This window comes from Suricata suricatta, chromosome 6 (assembly GCF_006229205.1).
Source record: "Suricata suricatta isolate VVHF042 chromosome 6, meerkat_22Aug2017_6uvM2_HiC, whole genome shotgun sequence".
Taxonomy (NCBI): Eukaryota; Metazoa; Chordata; class Mammalia; order Carnivora; family Herpestidae; genus Suricata; species Suricata suricatta.
Window position 1 is genome coordinate 101637614 of NC_043705.1, and position 19894 is coordinate 101657507.

Genomic DNA, 19894 nt, shown 5'->3' on the forward strand with positions numbered 1-19894 from the left:
CCATGACTTCTTTATTTTATACTGGAAGTTTATACTTCTATAATCTTCTTTACCCATTTGTCTATCCCCCTCTCCCCTTTCCTCTGGGAGTCACCTGTCTATATTTATGAGTCTGCTTCTGGGTTTTGATTTGTTTGTTTTTAGATTCTACATGTAAGTGTGTTCATATGGCATCTGTTTTTCTTTGACTTATTTCACTTAGCATAGTACTTTGTGCTAAGTGCTTTAAATCCATTATCTCATCAAGTCCTCATGACTACTTTACAGAGGGAGGATAAGGACATTGAAATCATCTTATTTCCTTTTGCAGGGCTGTAAGCAGCCAACTCTGGCATTCAAGCCTGAGGTGTTCAGCTAAACCTGGCTGGTAACCACTCTACCACATCTCTACAATTAACATTGTCTTCTGGTTTCCCAACTTTAGAGAGAAAACCTTTGGGCCTTTTGTCAATGAGTTAAGGGAATGCATTTCATGTAAGTGCTAGGGTTAGTTAATACCATGTGTTATATCCAGTAGAAGCATTGAAATAATTTAGAGTATCCATCATTCAGTTTCTAAAGTTGCTAGAGACATATAATAAACTAGTTTTGAATGATTGTATTCTGTGAGAACTTCTTAGTTTAACTTGTGATCTTGTCCTCCCTGACTTGCTGTGCAAATCTTGGGTTCAGTTAGGCATCTTATGTAGATGATAGCCTTGGAAGTATATTTTATGCTTTGCATGAGGTACACTGGTCAGAACAGCAGCAGCGACATGCACATCCAGTAAAAGTTCAAGTCAGCCCTATGCCCAGTGTAAAAATTCTGCCACTGACCCCAGGGACATATGAGCTTCTATACAGGGCTATGGGCAATAGAATTTTACTATAGGACTTCACAATGCAAGTAGTTTATTCTATTTGCCCTGCCACACCCAGTATCTTCCATAATTGGTTGAACAACTTCAAGTAGACTTTTACAGAGAATAAATATATTATTGCTTATTGGAAGCTTATGCCATACTAGACTCTTAAATGATTGGATATTCTGGCAGCCTGCAAACTTCTGTAAAGAGCAATATGGTCAGTGTTTTAGAATTAGCATTCCATGTTTGTCTGTTGCAACTACACAACTCTGCAGTTGCAGCTGGAAAACATAAACAATAAGTAAATGAGTATGATCGCATTCCAATAAAACTATTTACAAAAGCAGACATTTGATCTGTGGCTGTGGTTTGCTAATCCTTAACATATACTCTTTTTTTTCCTTCAAAAATAGAGGCATAATTGACCTATATAATATTACATTAGTTTCAGGTGTACAACATAATGATTTGATATTTGTATATATTGTGAAATAATCACCACAATGAGTCTAGTTAACATCTCTCACCATACATAGTTACAAAAATTTTTCTTGTGATGAGAACTTGTAAGATCTACTCTCTTAGCAACTTTCACATATGAAATACAGTATTATCTGCAGTCACCATGCTAGAATTTAAATCCTCACGACTTATTTATTTTTTGTAACTGGAAGTTTGTACGTGTTTGCCCCCTTTATCCATACAGCACTTGCTGCATCTTTGAGCTCAATTTTGGTGTTATTTCTAGATTCTACATATAAGTGAGATCATATGGCATTTGTCTTTCTCTGTCTGACTTATTTCTCTTAAGAGAAATTTATGCACATCTATGCTGTGCAAATGGCAAGATTTCCTTCTTTTCTTCTGAGTAAGAAATATTCCATTGTGTGTGTGTGTTCTTTATCCTTCTTTATTCATCTTATTCACTCTTCCCTAGAGTGATACTTAAGTTATTTCCTTATCTTGGCTATTGTAAATAATGCTGCAATAGCATAGGGATACAGGTATTTTTTCAAGTTAATATTTTCCCTTTCTGGCATACAATCTTAATTCTCATAACAACTTAACAAAGTGGGTACTGTTATTATCCTCATTTTACAGATATGGATACTGGGGCAGAAATCAGCTAAGAAATTTGCTCAAGATTACATGAATAAAGTACTAGAACTTGGCTTTGAATTCTGGCAGTGAAACTGCAGTATCTATATTCTTAAGCAGTGCATCATATTGCCTCTTCAGTACAAAAGGTAGCAAAAAAGTCATACTTTTATGGGTTAACATACATAATGTCACTTAATCCTTAAAACCATCCTGTGAAGAAGGCGATATTATTTTCCCTTTACCAATAAAAAATTGAATCAAACTTCGAGCTTGCTTGAGGTTAGACAGTAAGTAGAGAAGTCTAAATTAGAACATGGATCAAATTCATAGGTCCACATCCTTTTCAAGAATGTCAAGGAGAAGACAGTAGAGCATACTGATTAAGAACCTTTACAGACTTCACTAACAGAGGTAGTGACCAGATCTAGGTATACTCATGGGAGTGAGTAGCTAATGCTGGTGGACGAATATACAAAATGAGGAGTAGTAGACCATGGAACTAAGGAAGTTAAGTGCTACATAATTCATTCACATTTATATTAAAGTTGCATGAGCTAAGGCAGGACTAGTAATGAAGAAAATGACAATAAGCCAGGAACTGAAAGTGTTGGAGAATTTAGGAAGTAATGTAGGGGTGTTTGATGATAGCATCAGGGAGAGGTAATGTATAATCTGGTAACACGAGGTTCAAAACTCATTTTTTGTTTATTTTTTCAACAGAGGAGGAAGGGAAATTGTTTGGAAGCCACAATAAAAAGCAAAGAGAAAGACAACCCTATTTCTTGGCTACTGGTCAAGAAGTGTCAGAGAAAAAAGAACCACCATTTAAGAAGGCTACAAGGGCCCTTTTGCTCATAGGAGAGACCCAGATCCTATACATAGAGTAATACAGTGAATGGGATGTTGAGGGGAAAATGGGATCTGCAGAAGCACATGAAGATTAGAGTGTGGGAGATGAGGGGTGTTTGGGGCTCTGTGCAGTGATGGTCTAATGAATACCATGATAAGATCCAGGTTGGTGGATGTGAAGCATTTTACATTGGCAAAGCTACATGTATCAGGGTTTGGAGCTCCCTCTTAACACTTATAAGGATGATAGAGAGTTCAAAGGGATTTAATCCTCATGCACTGGTTTCTTCTTCATCCTTGCTAAGCACACTCATCTTGACGTTGATGACTAACCTGTAGAGGAGATGGGTGTTATTCCAAGAGCAGAGACTTGTCCTAGGCCTTGACAAGGGGGATGAAGACTTAGGAGAAGTGTGATTTTTGTCCCAATTTCAGGGTTTCTTTTCATCTATTGGTCCGTCATTTACCCAGGCTTACTCCAGCCTGTACCACTACAAATGACTATACCTCTTTCTAATTTACTATGACCTAAGCCTAATCCTAAGAATCCTAATTTCCTATAACTCACTTTCTCTCCATCACCTCCATCTTTCTGCTCACTACTTCTACCTCTCAACCCCCAACAGTCCTTCAAACCCACTTGGACATTCAATTTATTAATCTTACTGCCTTTCACTATACTTTATCATCAAAATGACCTTACTTTCCTTCCTAAATTCCAAGATTAGTCATTACCTTTCACATTACCCTTGACTCACTTTCATTACCTTGTGACTGCATCTGTACAGTTGAATGTGGCTTGAATAAAGCACATAACTGGTCTGATTTGGTTCATTTTAAATTCATGACCATAAATCTTTAGGGGATTCTTGATGCTGCCAGGCAAGCATACTATACGATCTCAGTCCATTCACTCTCCCACTTCTAGATAACCATTTTATATCTCATTTTCTTCCTTAAAAGCTCCAATACCTCCTCCTCCTCCATCCTTACTCTCAGTGATGATCTTATTCCACTGAAATAAATTGAAATAAGAGCAAAGATCTTCCACTTATTCCTCATTTGACAGCATAGGCACCCATGTACTGTGCCTTCCCAACTATGACCAAGGATGAAGTGTCCATACCCCTTTCTAAGTATTGGTTCTTTTATTTCTATAAGAGATCCAATCACCACTTATCTACTAAAGGGCATTGCTACAATTATTCCCTCTCATCCATATCTTTAAATTTTATCTAATACATCATTCCTTAGAAATGAAACTGGCTATTATTTCTCATATCTTACCAAAAAATGTTTTCTTGAGCCCCCTCTCACCCATTTTCCTGTCAGCTGACATTCCATTTTTCTCTCCTTTACAGCAAAATTTTTTGATTCTTTCCTGAACCTGTTACAAACATGCTTTTGCTTGTAATATTCTGTTCAATTAGTGATCAATGAATGATGACTTCTCCTTGATAAATCTCATATTCATTTTTTGATTATGGATTTTCTACTTATTAGCAGTATTTGACACAATTGATCACCACCAACCACCTTCTTAAAACCCTTCACTTAGTATCTGAAATAACAGGCCTCTCTAACACCATAAGGGCTATTTCTCATTCTTCTTGGTTTCTTTCTTCGTCTCTCCTCAGGTTCTAAATGTGCATGCAGCCAGTTCTTAGATATTTTACTCTATCTACACCCATTCCCCTAGAATCTCATTTAAATCTCTAGATCTCATCCACATTTTGATGACTCCAAATTTACATTCCTAGCCCAGTATTTGCTCTACACTGAAGATTGGTCAAACAATTGTCAGCTTGATCTCTCCATTTGATGCCTAACAAGTATTCAAGTTAATCATGTCTAAAATGAATTTCGCCCACTTACTCAACTTACTCAACTGAACCTGCTTTTCCTAGAATCTTTCCTTTATCTATTAATTTCCTTCTCACTGTAAATAAGTGTTATGCAGCTACTTATGTGCACAGATTTTGCACATAACTGGGTATCACGTAGGGTATGCAGATGCTTATCTCATGGTCTCTGCCCTCATAGTTTAAGTTTAACAGGAAAATGTGGCATAAACCCACAACTTTCTCCCAGTATACATTCTCGTCTTTTTCTCTTTAACAGTCTTGAGATTTATCTGGACTCATGGATGCCTAATGGCAGGTTAAGAATGGAAGGACAACAGGACAGAAACTATATTATTCCCAGATACCATGGAACTGCCACATCAACCCTGGATTGCTTTCCATTGCTGTGTAGAATACATTGGTATTATATTTTATAACAGCCATATTGGCATCTTAAGTATGGGTATAAGAACTTAAGCAAGTGAACCATAGGATTTTATATATGATTTTAAAATATGGTGATGGTAGAGAAGGGGGTGATTCTGGGATTTGGCAGGTAACTTGATTGAATGAAATAGGTTGGTATAAGACAAAGTTGAGGGGACACGTGAATTGTAGATCTGTGCCCTGCCTGGAGATCTTAATATTTCAACAATATTTCAGCCCTCAAAGAGTCTGCAGTCACCAAGCCAGCGTGTCAATTCCCATAAACTAAGAGTTGCTTTAAAATATATGTTGTTGTTAGCGGCAGCCCTTTTTTCTAACTAATCTGACGTGGAATTAGAATACATAGTACGCTAAAAGAAGATTTGCCCTCGGAGAATGGAGCCATATCCTGTTTCCTTCTCCCCTGCTGTGGGTGGGCTCTGCTGTGGAACACAGTTTTTAAATGACCTGTACATTCTAATATCTTATTTAACAGATGGAAAAAGTTAGATGGAGAGACATTTACTATGAAACCAGAAGGTTGTCATTTCATCTCCCTGGGCTTTGTTTTCCTCATATTGGAAGCAAGCTTGAACTAACTAATCTCTGTATGCTCTTCTGGTGAGCAGGGGAAGAAGCATGGACAGAAAGAAACTAATATCTGTTGATCAAATACTATGTCCTCAACTTTGTTTTTGTTATCAGATATGCCAAATACATTTGATTTCTGATTATTCCAGCAACAATAAGGTCAGATACAAACTTGAGTTTGTTATGTGCCTGAATTCACTTTTCCTAGCAATAGAAATGACAGGTAACTTTATATACCCTTGCTTCATTTAATTTGCTCAACACCCCTGTGAAGTAGCCAGATTAGGTATTCCTATCTCCCTTTTATAGCTGAAGAAACTGATGGTAATTGTTTCGCCCATAGTCGCAACTAGCAAACGACAGAGCCAAGACTGAAATCTTGGTCCAGTGTTCTCATGACAACTCTCCTTAAATTAGCAGACCTAAAAATGTGAATGAATTCACCCTAGTCCTTATAAATATTTATGGCTCTGGCCCAAATTATTTCAGAGTGTTTTATTTTCATTATTAATAGCAACTGCACATAGTACCTGTCTGTACCGAAAGGCAAAGGGTATTAGAAGGTGATACAGTCATTCTGCCTGGGTATGAGCTACTTGGCTTCTGAGACTAGGTTTAGGAAGCACTAGTTAAGTGTTACTCTGGGCAAACAAGTAAATAATTCTTGTTTAAGGAGAGTTTGGTAGAAGATAGTGAAATCCTATATTTTATCTAATATTCAGACTTTGACTTGTAATATCCACTCTTCTTAGTTGTCTTCATAACTCTGATATATTGGGGATGACTGGAAAAATTAATCTGTGGCCATTTCATTTGTCTCCTTGTAAAAAGAAAGGCCATTGAACCTTAAACTATATTAAGCATTAAATTTTTATGGTCAAATTGAGATTCTGCAAAAATACAGTTAATTAAATTTGTAGATGATCTACTGTCTGGATTTATATGGGAGCCCTTGATTGAAAATGAGCTATAAAACACATGTTGAGTGAGCGCCACCCAGCCTCCACCTGCCAGGCGGCCATTTCTGGAACAAATGGCCTCTATGTCCTGTTTCATTGGATAAGTGCATGTTAGAGGCTAAATGAGTCAAGCATGGAACTTGCTCGCTCCTTTCTCCTGTCTGACCTCTAATTGTTACCACCCTCCAACTGATTTCAGCCCTCTCCTCTATTTCCTCTTTCCAAACTCTCTCCCTACCTGATTGCCCATCTGATGTCTAATGGAAAATTCAATTAATGTGTTTGAAAGAAAACTTTTGGTTTTCTAGCACTACAAAGTGCTTCTTTTCCAGACCTCCCCATCTCAGTAAGTGGAACAACTCACTATGATACTTCATGCCAAAAGCTATGAGTCACTTAAAAAATTTTTCTTTCCACTCACCTCCAGTTGAATTCATTACCAAGTTCTATTCAGGTCACCTTTTATGGTATTTCTTCCACCGAAGCTCTTCTCTCCATTATACTGGGGCTATCCTGTTCAGGAGGCTCCCAAAGCAGATAAGTCAACTTCACGTACAGGAGGGAATAGGCATTCCCTTGGAATGGACAAATTGTCAAAGACTGTCAAAGCCCCTTTCAGCCTGCATTATTTCAGGGCTGGATTTCAGGACTTGGCAAGATGAGTGACTGCTAGACTTTGACTCCCATTTGGCTTGAACATATTTGTAGTAGAGTCTGTGCAGGAGCACACTATAGCCTGCTGGTCCAACCAACCATTCTCTGTCATCTGGTCTGTTCAATTCCTCTCTGGATGCATATCTCTGTCCATAATCTTATTTCTCTACAATCCACTCTATACACAATGGTAAAACTGATCTTCTCAAAGTCTACATCAGATCATTGCGCTTTCATGATTAAAATCCTTCTTTTCTTGCCTATTGTATGTAGCATAAAACCCACAATGGTTACAAGGCCCTCCACTACCTGGGCTGATCATCACTTTTCCCACTCTCACTCTTTTTGGGCGCACTAGCCTTGAACATGCAACATAGTCCTGCTGCCTGGGCCTTTACACATCCTTAGATAGTTGGACCCTCCTGGTCATCCTATTCTTAGTTTAAATATCCCCTCTTTATGGAGGTCTTCCATGACCCAGTTCTCTAAATTTTTTATACAAAATGCTTTACCACCATCTCTCTCCTTTTTAAAAACTCTTTAAAATGTTCTTTATTTTTTGAGAGACAGAGAGCAACAGCACATGCAGGGGAGGGTCAGAGAGAGAGGGAGATACAGATCTGAAGACAGGCTCCAGACTCGGAGCTGCTGTCAGCACAGAGCCCGACCCGGGGCTTGAACCCATGAACCGTGAGATCTTGACCTGAGCCAAAGTTGGACGCTTAACTGAGCCACCCAGGTGCCCCCATCTCTCTCCTTGTTACACCATCACCTTATTTTACTTTTCTCCATAGTGATTAGCAAGTCCAAACTAAGCTTACTTTCAGCTTCTTCAAGAATATAAACTTCCTAGGGGCAAAGAAGTTATCTGAATTCTTCATTGTTATAATTTTTCTACCTTTAGAGGTGCTTATCATACAGTAGGCACTCAATAAAGGTTGATTGAATGAGAGGAGGTGGAGTCAGAATGCTAAGTTGAGGACCAGTGGGAGAGGCAATGATACACAGCAAGCATATTTGGAAAAGTTGTTTAAAAAAACATATTCATAAAGTAAACATGCAAATAATTCCATCTCTGCTTCCCCCCATCCTCCACTGTGATCTTTCACTTTTGAGCCCAGAATGTCAAGTGGGTGTTATATTTGTGTGTGCGTTGAGTCATTAGTTTTCGGGAACTCTGTGAAAGGGTGCTGAATCTCTCTCCTAAGCAGAGAGCAAGACCTTGTTGCTGAGAGAACTTTCTGCATGAGGACTTAGCCCAGCCTGGCACCAGGGTTGAGCCTCTTGCTGTCATTTGCTTTCGGGGCACAGCAGAGCGAAGCAGCATTGTTTAACCTTTTGGAAGCTGTGTATGAAATTTACATTAGCAGGGTGTTGCTGTTCAGTTACAAACCGTTTATCCCATGAATATCAATGTGGCCGTTTGCTCTGAGAAATTATCTTCTTTCTGTTGAGAGGAGGTGAGGAATCCATAAAAATGTGCAGAAGATAGAAGAGACAGTTCCTCTGAGCTTGCTGGGGTGAATGATTAAGGAGCAAGGTGACCTGTGTACCCAGAAAAAAGCCTCTGGGAAATCCTATGGAAATCTTTCTTTTCCTTCCCCAGGGTGATTTCAAATAAATATTTTGGTTTATTTATTTAAACATATATGAGTGCCTACCATAGAACCTTGAAAATAGTAGGCATTTAATAAACATCTACCCAAAGGAGTTGTTTGATATTTAAGAATACTTATTAAACAGAAAACTCATCGAATAATTGAGACGTGTGAACATCTATTTAAAATAATGGCAATCTTGGGGCTCCTGGGTGGCTGAGCTGGTTAAGTGTATAACTTCAGCTCAGGGCAGGGGATCTCATGGTTTGTAAGTTGGAGCCCTGCACCAGGCTCTGTGCTGACAGCTCCGAGCCTGGAGCCAGCTTCAGATTCTGTGCCTCCCCCTCTTTCTGACCCTCCCCCACTTACACTCTGTGCTTCTCTTAAAAATAAACATTAAAAAAGTTTTTTTTTAATAATGGCAACCTAAATCTACAATTTAACCCTAAGGACTTTCTTTAAAATTGTATTTGAGGGGCGCCTGGGTGGCTCAGTCGGTTAAGCCTCCGACTTCGGCTCAGGTCAGATCTCACATTCATGGGTTCGAGCCCCGCTTCAGGCTCTGTGCTGACAGCTAGCTCAGAGCCTGGAGCCTGCTTCGTGTTCCATGCCTCCTTCTCCCTCTGCCCCTCCCCCTCTGATGCACTGTCTCTCTCTGTATCAAAAATAAATAAAACATTAAAAAAAAATTTTTTTTAATTGTATTTGAGTAGACGCTGGTGACCAGAAGAAGAAAGTTTTAAAAAATGAATACACATCATGTTTCAGGCTTCTAGAGAATTGAGCAGCAAGTGCAGAGAGTCCATACACCCCCTTTTCCCACTTCCCTTCAGTTCCCTGTTAGTGACATCTTGCATCAGTGTGTAGATTTTTTTTATAATTGAAGAACTAATATTGATACATTATAACTAAAGTCCACAGCTAATATTGGGGCTAACTCTTGCTGGTACAAGTGGGTTTTGACCAGTGCATAATGACCTGCATCCATCCGTACGCAATATCATACAGAATAGTTTCACTGACCTAAAAATCCTCTGTACTTCACCTGTTCATTCTTACCTCTCCTAACGAACCTTTTGGCAACCACTGATGTTTCTTTTTTTGCCTTTTTAAAATTAAGATAAAATATCTGTTATAAGCAACTTATCATTTTAATCATTTTTAAGAGTACAATTTTGTTGTACTAACTACATTTAACCACTGATCATTCTCTCTCTATACTTTGGCCTTTTCTAGAATGTTGTGTATTTGGAGTATTTAGTCTTTAGTACTTTTCAAACTGGCCTCTTTTGCTAACCAATATGCACTGAAGGGAGACTGTGGTTTTGATAATTTTATCTGAAGTAGTATTGCTGCAGAAGACTTTAATGATCAGAACCTTCGTCATGTACCTGGTTCCATGAGGTCTGCTAATGAGGCTGGCCCCTGGGGGGAGGTGGTATTCTCAAGAAATCTGGAAACTTAGACTTCTGCGGTGGTCATTTAGCTCTATAACTGGGAGCAGCAATAAATAGAGTAACTGCTCACTGTTATTTACATGTACAGGCCTGTCATTGCCAGTGGTTCCTTTTAAATAGCATGCTACTCCTTCTGTTTTGATTTTAAATTTATTTCATATTTTGTATTTTGAAAGCGTATTTCTATCTGTTTGCAGGAAGGATTCAAAGTGGTGGTGTTTTTTTTTCCTAATGAACTAGACAAAGAAAACTAAATGACTTAATCATTAACCTCAAAATTTATTTCACAATAGTTAATTAGTGAAGGATAAATTTTTTTCATTTCAGGAAAATTACAGATTAAGCAAGAGATTGCTGACAGATGTAAAATAAAACCAGAAACTGAAAGATTCATTCATTACACTGTATTTGGATATGCTGAACTTTGCAGTAGGTAGTGGGGTCAATGTCAGGATGGAAGGAAGTGGAGGCTCAGTTGGAGAAGATGTTGGAGGTGATTTGGGTTGCGAGTACCCACCTGGTAGTGATAATGAAGCAGGTACACAGATCATACACAAACAGGACACAGTAAAGTGGTCAGGCCTGCTCTGTGCTTGGCGCTGTGGTGGATGCCAGAAATACAGTGACAAACAGAACATAGTCCCTGCCCTAGTGGGCTGACATTGTAGTGGGGGAAATCCTATAATAAATAAGAAAACAAAAATAGGTTTAGACTCAGAGTAGGGTTGGAGGATGGGTGGGAGAAATGCTGTGAAGGAAAAGAATAAATGTTAGAAAGGGATATTGTACCTGTTTTACATAAAGTGGTCAGAGCAGGCCTCTCAGGGGTGGGGACATTTGCGTAAAGACTTATTAGGGAACCAGCTATATATAGATTTAGAAGGAGAACATTCCAGGTAGATGAAACCTAAGTGCAAATGTCTGAAGGCATGAGTTAGGTTGGTTCATTCGAGGAACGGGAGAAGGTCAGCATGGTTAGTGTAAACAAGCAGAGAGGGATAAAAATTGAGTTTGGAGGAGCAGACAGGGACCAGGTATAGGAAAAGGCTGGTAGGCCAAGCAAGGAAAGGAACTTGGATTTTATTTTAATGTTAGGAATCCACCTGGAGGGTTTGAACAATGGGGTTATATGATCCAATTGACATTTTACAGAACCTTATTCTGGCATCTGTGCTAAAAATTGACTGGAGGAAAGAAGGAAAGAATTGAATAAGGAGGACAGCTGGAGACCATTTTGTCCAGATAAAGGCTGAGTGTGGCTTGCAGTGGGGTGGGCCCAATGGTCATGGTTGGAAGTGGTTTTCTGTAGGATGTAGTATGAAAGTAGATGTAAAAAGACTTGCCAATGCATTGGATCATACTGGTGATAAATGGGACACACAGCAGATAGAGATTTCAGAAGTCTCCTTGCTGGTGGAAAGTTTTTGTGGGAAAGGTAGGGTCGAAATGTTGCTAAGAAGAGCTGGCAGGGGAGGACATTCTAAATCAGGAACTGCTGTGAGCAAAGGCATGGAGGGAGAAAGGTAAACATTCTATTTAGAGAAAGGCAAAGTTGGAGTCTGGAGTTCACATGATGAAAAAGGGTGAGAGAAGTCTGCAAAGGAGAGTTTAGGGCCAGACTGGGAGGATTTATTTCCCAGTATCAATGCACAGCTCCCTGCAATGGGTAACTGTGTCTGTTAGGTGTGTATATAGTGGCAAGTAACTGAAAACTTAAGTACTATAAACAATAAGGACTTTCAGTTTCTCTCATGATAAGAAATCTAAGACTAATCAGTTTGGGACTGTGAGGCTGCTCATGTCCACAGGAACCTTGATACTGTCTCTGTCCTACCATGTTGGCTTTCAGCCTCCTGCTTGTCACCGTATGTGTGTCCAGTTGGCTCCTATACCAATATGGTGGGCATGATCTCCATCCTGGGCAGAAAGAAGGGGCCAAGGAGGCAAAAACAGCCAGAAATGTGCCAGTCTTTTCTGTTTTTATTGTGGAAAAATACATATAACATGAAATTTGCCATTGTGACCATTTTTAAGAGTACAATTCAGTCGTGTTAATGGCACTCATAATATTGTGCAACCATAGTTGGTATCTAGGTTTTTATCACTCTGGTAGTAACTTGAGCTACTGAACAGTAACTTGGCTTTCCTCTTGTCTCCCAGCCTTCCCTACATCTACTTTCTGTCTCTGTGAATTTTATACCAGTCCCTTTTGATTAGGAAAATATAGTGGATTCTTGAACGACTTGGGGGTTAAGGGTGCCAACCCCCCTGAAGTCTAAAATCTGCATATACCTTTAACAAACTTGATTAATAACCTACTGTTGATTGGAAGCCTTACTGATAACATAAACGGGCAACATATATTTTGTATGTTACATGTGTTATATGCTGTATTCTTACAATAAAGCTGGAGAAAATGTTATTAAAACATAAGAGAAAATACATTTAGAGCCCTGAACCATATTTTTTGGGGGGGAAAAATCCCCCCATATAAGTTGACCAGCACAGTTCAAACCCATGTTGTTCAAGGGTCAACTGTAGTTTCAATAATCTCCATTCAGTAGCCTTATATTGAATACATATTTTGATACTGCTTTCTGAGAATTTCCCCCTTCCTCCAAACTTCCCCCTCCCTTTCCTCATCTTTTCTCTTTCCCTTCCTTGCTTATCAGTAGGGGAATCATCAAAGACCAGAATGGTCTCTGGAGAAGGATGATTTGAAGAGGACCATGGCCAACTTGCCAAGAGGTTTAAAAAAAAAAAAAAGGAGTAGAAATCTATGTACAAATATAAGTGGAGGAAAGAAAGCATATAAGTGTTCTGGTTACCAGTTCTGATTCATGTTAGGGGGCTGGTGGACACCAAGCAGCTGGGTGTCCTACAATTTATTCCAATTCTGACACACTCTAGTGTGAGATAGCATCAGATTCCACATGTTAAGAGTTCAGTCCCACTCTATCATCTCAGCCCCCTACTTTGGGTGCCAGTTTCAAGTCCAGCTTATTACTTGTGCTTCTGCCCAACTGGCTATAGATTGGAGGTTCCAACAACCTCCTCTTTGGGTTCCAATAATTTGATAATAATTTGAGAGAGCAGCTTACAGAACTCAGAAATGTTTTATTTACTAGATAGCCAGTTTATTATATAAGGATGTAACTCAGGAGAAGCCAGATGGAAGAAATGTACAGGCCAGGGGATGGGGAACAGGAATGGAGCCTCCCTCCGTGCTCTCTGGTTGAGTCACTCTCTTTGAGTCCCCTTGTGTTCACCAACCTGGGAATCTCTCCGAACACTTTTTGGAGAGGGGTAGTTTATGGAGGCTTGATTATAGAGGCATTATTAATTAAATCATTGTTTGTTGGCACTGATTCAACCTCCATCATCTCTCCTTTCCTTGGAGGTCAGGTTATGGGACTGAAAGGTTCAACCTTCTACTCATATGATTTGTTTTCCTGGCAACCAACACCCATCCTTAGATGTGGTCCAAAAGTTGTCATTAACGTAACAAAAGACAGCTTTGTTCTCTTATCACTCAGGAAATTCCAAGGGTGCCAGGAACAGAAAAACACCAAATATACATTTTTTAAATATACATTGCAATATCACAGCATGAGTCAGAGATATTTTGGTAGATGGTAGGGAATATGTAATGGAGGGAAATGAAGGAGCAGTTCTGTGCATAGTGAGAGCAGAGAGAAAAGGGCAAAGACGGTGTAAGAAGTGTTGTGTAGCATGATACATTGGATTGCCCTTGATCCAAGTAAGAATTAACTCCTAGCACTTAGTTTGCTTGCCAGTAAGGCTGAATGTCTTTCCACATCTCGGGTGCTATTTGTATGGGTATTTGGGTAGGGGAGTGAAATGCCTGATTTTGCCATGTGCTCATGAGATCCCAGGATCTTGTGTGGCATGTGGGTTTTAAAAAGCTGGGCTGAAAATTGTAGACTGCTGGGTAATTGCTCTTGTCTAGGCTTGAGGTGAATTAGGGTACACCCATAATGTGGTAATGGGATTAACAAAAAGACATGTATAGCAGATAATTTAACAGGAGGTGATAAGGATTTGAATGCAGAGGCAAGGGAGAAGGACAGGTCAGAGGTGAGGTGAAGACTTAGAACCTGAATTATTAAGACAATACCTGAGTCAGAGGAGCCAGTGGAAGAGAAAATGTTTAGAGAAAGATCAGCTTTAGTGAGGGACACTTGGAGACTGAGATGCCATTTTCAGTCACATCTTTTCTCTATTCCATCCTTACCATTTGAACCGCCAATCACAGGGCTGGCACTTCTCCCAAAGAGGCAAGTTCTCTGCCCACAGTATTTTGCACTTAAGTCTACTAACAAGGAAAGCCTTTCCCCACCTGGACCTAATCACTCTTTGGGACGGGCTTAGCTTGGATGTCTCTTTCCTTTAAGAAGCATTTCATGAATGCTCCCCTACTCACTTCCTCAGATGTCTTTTCTGAGAGCTACTTCCATGGGATGCCCTGCTTACCTTTATCATAGCACATGTTGTACTGTGAGATTTTAGAAGAGCTTCAGTATGGAGTTCAGTTTACCTGGGCTCCTGCTTGGGTTTTAATACCTATGAGATGTTATGTACATTTTTTTCTCTCTATCTTGTTTTGTATTTCTTCCACTAAAACTGTATTTGCTCACGCTCTTAACTCTTGTCTATGTCCATTTCCCCACATTTTTGCCAATGATAAGTGTGATGATACTTAAGTTATTACACTGATGCTGATAACTAGGACTCTTGTGAATCTTAAATGAGGAGGCAACTTGCTGTGTCATCTTGGGCATATTATTTAATTGCTCTGTGTTTCACTTTCTCATCTGTAAAATGAGGATAATAGATATTTCCTATAGATTTACTGCATGGAACACATTAAATGCATGCTAAACATCTTAACCAATGCCTATTTCACACTAGGATGTGAGTTGCTATGATAATAATGTAACAGAGCAAATAAGGTGTTCAAATATCATAGTTATTATTTTTGTGAAAAAACTACAAATTTGGAAGGCAGGAACCATATCTTACTCATATTGGATTTGTTGGTATCTAGCATTGTGGCCCCCATATAGATCTTTATGACTCTGTTGAATGGATGCCTTTGAATTCCCAGCATCCCCTTGAAGCTGGAGATATTGAGGGGGCTGGAAACAAAAGTTTGGGAGGCAATTAGAAGTCATTCTCCAGGTGAAGGGAGGGAGCTGTGTGAGTCCTCAGAACTGGTCAATGGCTCCTCCCTGACCTCTCTCATTTTATTTTTCTTTCCAAGTCAAAAATTGTATATCAGTCTTTGAAAGAGACATCTATTGTCTTTCTGGTCTATTCCCCCCCGCCTTTTTTTTGCATTATTTAAAATATTTCGTCAGTTTGCCACACTTGCTTGTACTCTTCTCGTGTGAAGTATGTATCAGGGGAAAAGAGTATATTGAGCCAACAGGGGGAAAATGCCCAAAATGACAGGCTTTTTTCCTTTTCCTTTTCCTTTTCCTTTTCCTTTTCCTTCCTTCCTTCCTTCCTTCCTTCCTTCCTTCCTTCCTTCATTCCTTTCTTTTTCTTTTCTTTTCTTTTCTCTTTCTTTTTTCTTTTTCTTTTTCTTTTTCTTTTTCTTTTTCTTTTTCTTTTTCTTTTTCTTTTGCCAGCCAACACCCACAGAAGTTAGTGTAATCCAGGTCTGGACCTGAGCTTTCCTTTTTGCATTTAAGTTATTTTTCTTCTCCAAGCTCCGCCTTATTCATGGTAAAATGTTCCCTACACCTGTTTCAAGTGGAGAATTACATTGTAATTGTTTTAATATAGATAAAGTGCTTTTACCGATTTAAAAAACAAAAAGGAAAGTCATTTGCCTCCGTGAGGTTAGATTAGTTATAACTGAAACGCAAAAGTAGTAGCTTAAATAATACAGGTATTTTGGGTTTCTTTTCTATAAAGTTCAGATGCGGACATATCAGAGCTAATGTAGTGGCTCCAGAATCATCTAGAGATCTTGTGTCTTCCAGCTTTCTGCTCCTGCCTCCTTTAGAAGGGAGCCCCAACCTTCTGATATAAAAAGATTCAGTCATCACTCGGATATCCTAAACAGCCTCAGGGGTGTTTGAAGTGGGGTGGGGAAACACACTCTTTAAGGTTACTATCCAGAAAGTGCTTCATATCTACTAACTGGGTTGTGTCATAGTAACGTAGTCACACTCAGCTGCTAATGAGGCTGGGAATTACAGTCTGTGCCCATCTAAAATCCAGGACCTCTACAATTAGAGGAAGAAAAGGGAAACTGAAGTGGGGACAATGAGTATTATCCCTCTGGTACAAAATGCAGAATAATAGTCATGAGTCCAAGGTCACACAGTGTAGGAGGTTTCTCCAGAGACCAATAGGATATATCCATATCCATACACATACAGATATATTCTCTCAATACAGAGTAAGAAAGAGGTTGATCAACTGATTGATTTATTACAGGAATTGGGTCATGGGAGGCTGAGAGGTCCTGTAATCTGCCCTATAAGCTAGAGATCAGCAGACCCAATGATGTAATTCAGTCTGAGAAAAAACATTTGAGAATTGAGGGGCCAAAGGTATAAATCCTGATCTGAAACCAAAAGCCTGAGAACCAGGAGTGCAGAGGTCTGAGAGCTGGAGAAGACGGATGTCAGAGAGCAAATTCATCCTTCCTCTGCTTTTTGTGCTTTTGGGCTAGCAACAGATTGGGTGGTGCTCACCTGAATTGGTGAGGGTGATTTTCTTTATTTAGTCTACTGATTCAGATTTACTCTATTCCATAGACATCCTCCCAGAGAAGCTCAGAAACGGTATTTTATCAGCTTTGTGGGCATCCCCAATGAAGATGACTCCTAAAATTAACTATCACACATAGCTAGTTAACACTTGAGCTGAAAATGGATTCCGTTCCCCGCTCTTTTTGTTTTTCTTTCACCCAAAAAAGGCTATTGATAATGTTACTAGAACTTAACAGGCAACAAGAAATGGAAGTGAAATTGAAGTTAATAACTTTTAGGTAAATATTTCTTTCTCATAAAATGTATAATAAGGATAATTACCTTTTTTATAGCTCTGTTGTATGGAATTTATGACACATGGATTAAGTGGCTTGACCAATGCCTACTTCACAAAAGGGTGGGAGCTACCTATGATGATGCCAATGTAAAAGTCTAATCAAGTGTGCAAAGATCAGAGGTATTTTGGTGACAAGATTATAAATCTTGGAAAGTAGGTACCATGTCTTGCTCATACGGGGTTCCCGATGTCCAGTACTGTGGTTCCCATGTAGATCTTGATCATTGTTAAAAGTGCTGAATGTTGAAAAAAATGAGGTAAACTATCAAACAGTTTGCATTCATTCTTTTTTAAACATCATATTTAAATTTTATCTAGTGTTTATTAATTTGTGTCCTTCTCTCAAACTATTAGTATTATTTTTAAATGTTTATTTATTTTGAGAGAGAGAGAGAGAATCCCAAGCAGGCTCCACACTGTCAGTGTAGAGTCTGACGCAGGGCTCGAACCCATGAACTATGAGATCATGATCTGAACTGAAATCAAGAGTTGGACACTTCACTGACTGAGCCACCCAGGCACTCCAGTAGTTCTTTTTTTTGGTACTTTTTAAATATTTAAATATTTCTACTGATATAGCTGGGGCACAGAGTGCAAGAGCACTGGCTCCATGGGTCCTGAACAGATCAGGTTTGGCTACTGGCACCTGATAAAATCCAAAGGCAGAGAAACAAGTGGCAGTAAAAATTTATTTCCATGAGGCTAATACCTGGAAGGCCATGGACTAGCATCTCAGAGATTGTCTCCAAAGTGCTGAAGATACTTCAGATTTATATAAAGACCATGGAGGATGAGGGGGTGAAGGTTGGTAGGTACATGTAGGCGGGCAGAAAAAGTCAGGTGATCATTGTCTTGGAGTCAATCACGGGCTTGGTCTTGCTGGCCCAGGGTGGTCCTTGGTAGTTGTGGTTCCCATTAGGAAATGTTGGCCCATGATGTCTTTTTCTTGAGTTAAGAGATAAGCTGGAGGGAGAAACTTCATTATTTAAAAAGTTTGAGGTTGGGGCGCCTGGGTGGCTCAGTTGGTTAAGCGGCTGACTTTGGGTCAGGTCAGGTCATGATCGCACAGTTCTTGGGTTTGAGCTCCACGTCAGGCTCTGCGCTGACCATTTCTCAGGGCCTGGAGCCCGCCTCTGATTCTGTGTCTCCCTCTCTCTCTGACCATTCCCCACTCACACTTTGTCTCTCTCTCAAAAATAAATAAAATGTTAAATAAATAAAAAAAAAGTTTGATGTCAAAATGGAGGTAGAATTCCTCTTTTGCTAAGATTTATAATGTTTTTATTCCATTTCTCAATCTTAGTTCCCAGTGTTATTTTTTATGAGTACAATATTTAAGTTGATTCAGTGCTCATCCCAGTGTTATTTTACTTTATTTTATCCAACTTCTGCAGCTTCTGCACAGCTGAGGTCTTGAATTTGATTTCTGTCTTAATTGGCTGAATTTATCACTTCATCAAAAACAATTTCATTCATTTTTTAAAAGGAATTATCATAGATGACCAAAGTCCCTGAGTTATTTTTCTGTCTCCAAGCTTGAAATTTTTTTGGAGTGTAGTTGTTAAACCCTGGTAGGCTTTGGTGTCAGCTATTTCAATGTTTTCTGGAACATGATCTATAGTGTTCCTGTTGCCTTAATTTCATTAAAAATTCCTCCTAATACTTTAAATGAGTTGTTCATATGTTCTATTTGTATAATTTGCTACTTATTTTCATTTTCTAGTGCAACTTTAACAAGGTATCACACAAATGGAGTAGCTTAAAACAATAGAAATGTATTTCCCCACAGTTGTAGAAGCTACTAGTTCAAAATCAGAATTTCAGCGGGATCAATTCTCCCTGATGGATGTGAAGGAGAATCTGTTCCAGGCCCCTCTCTTGACTTCTGGGGAAGGTTGGCAATCCTGGAGGTTCTCTGATTTGTAACTACATCGCTCAGATCTTGCTTTGGTGTTATTTGGTAATCTTTCCCTGTGTGTCTCTGTGTCTTCACATGACCTTCTCTTTCTCACTTTTTAAAACTGTTTTATTTATTATTTTTGAGAGAGAGAGCATGAGTGGAGGAGGGGAAGAGAGAGAGGGTGACACAGAATTTGAAGGAGGCTCCAGGGTCTGAGCAGTCAGCACGGAGCCTGATGGGGGGTTCAGTCATGAACGGTGAGATCATGACCTGAGCCAACGTCAGACATCTAACCGACTGAGCCACCCAGGCGCCCCATCACATGAACTTCTCTTAACATCTGTTTTCTCATATAAGGACACAGGCATATTGAGTTAAAGTCCACCTAGGAAGTATGACCTCATCTTAACTTCATTATACCTGCAAAGACGCTATTTACAAATAAGTTCACGTTCCTAAGTCCTGGGAGTTAGTACTTCAGCGTATCTTTTGGGGGGCACAGTTCAACCCACAACACTACTTCAGAGATTTTCTCTTTTTAGAATATAATAACTTCCTGTTTTATATCTATCATTTGCTTTTCC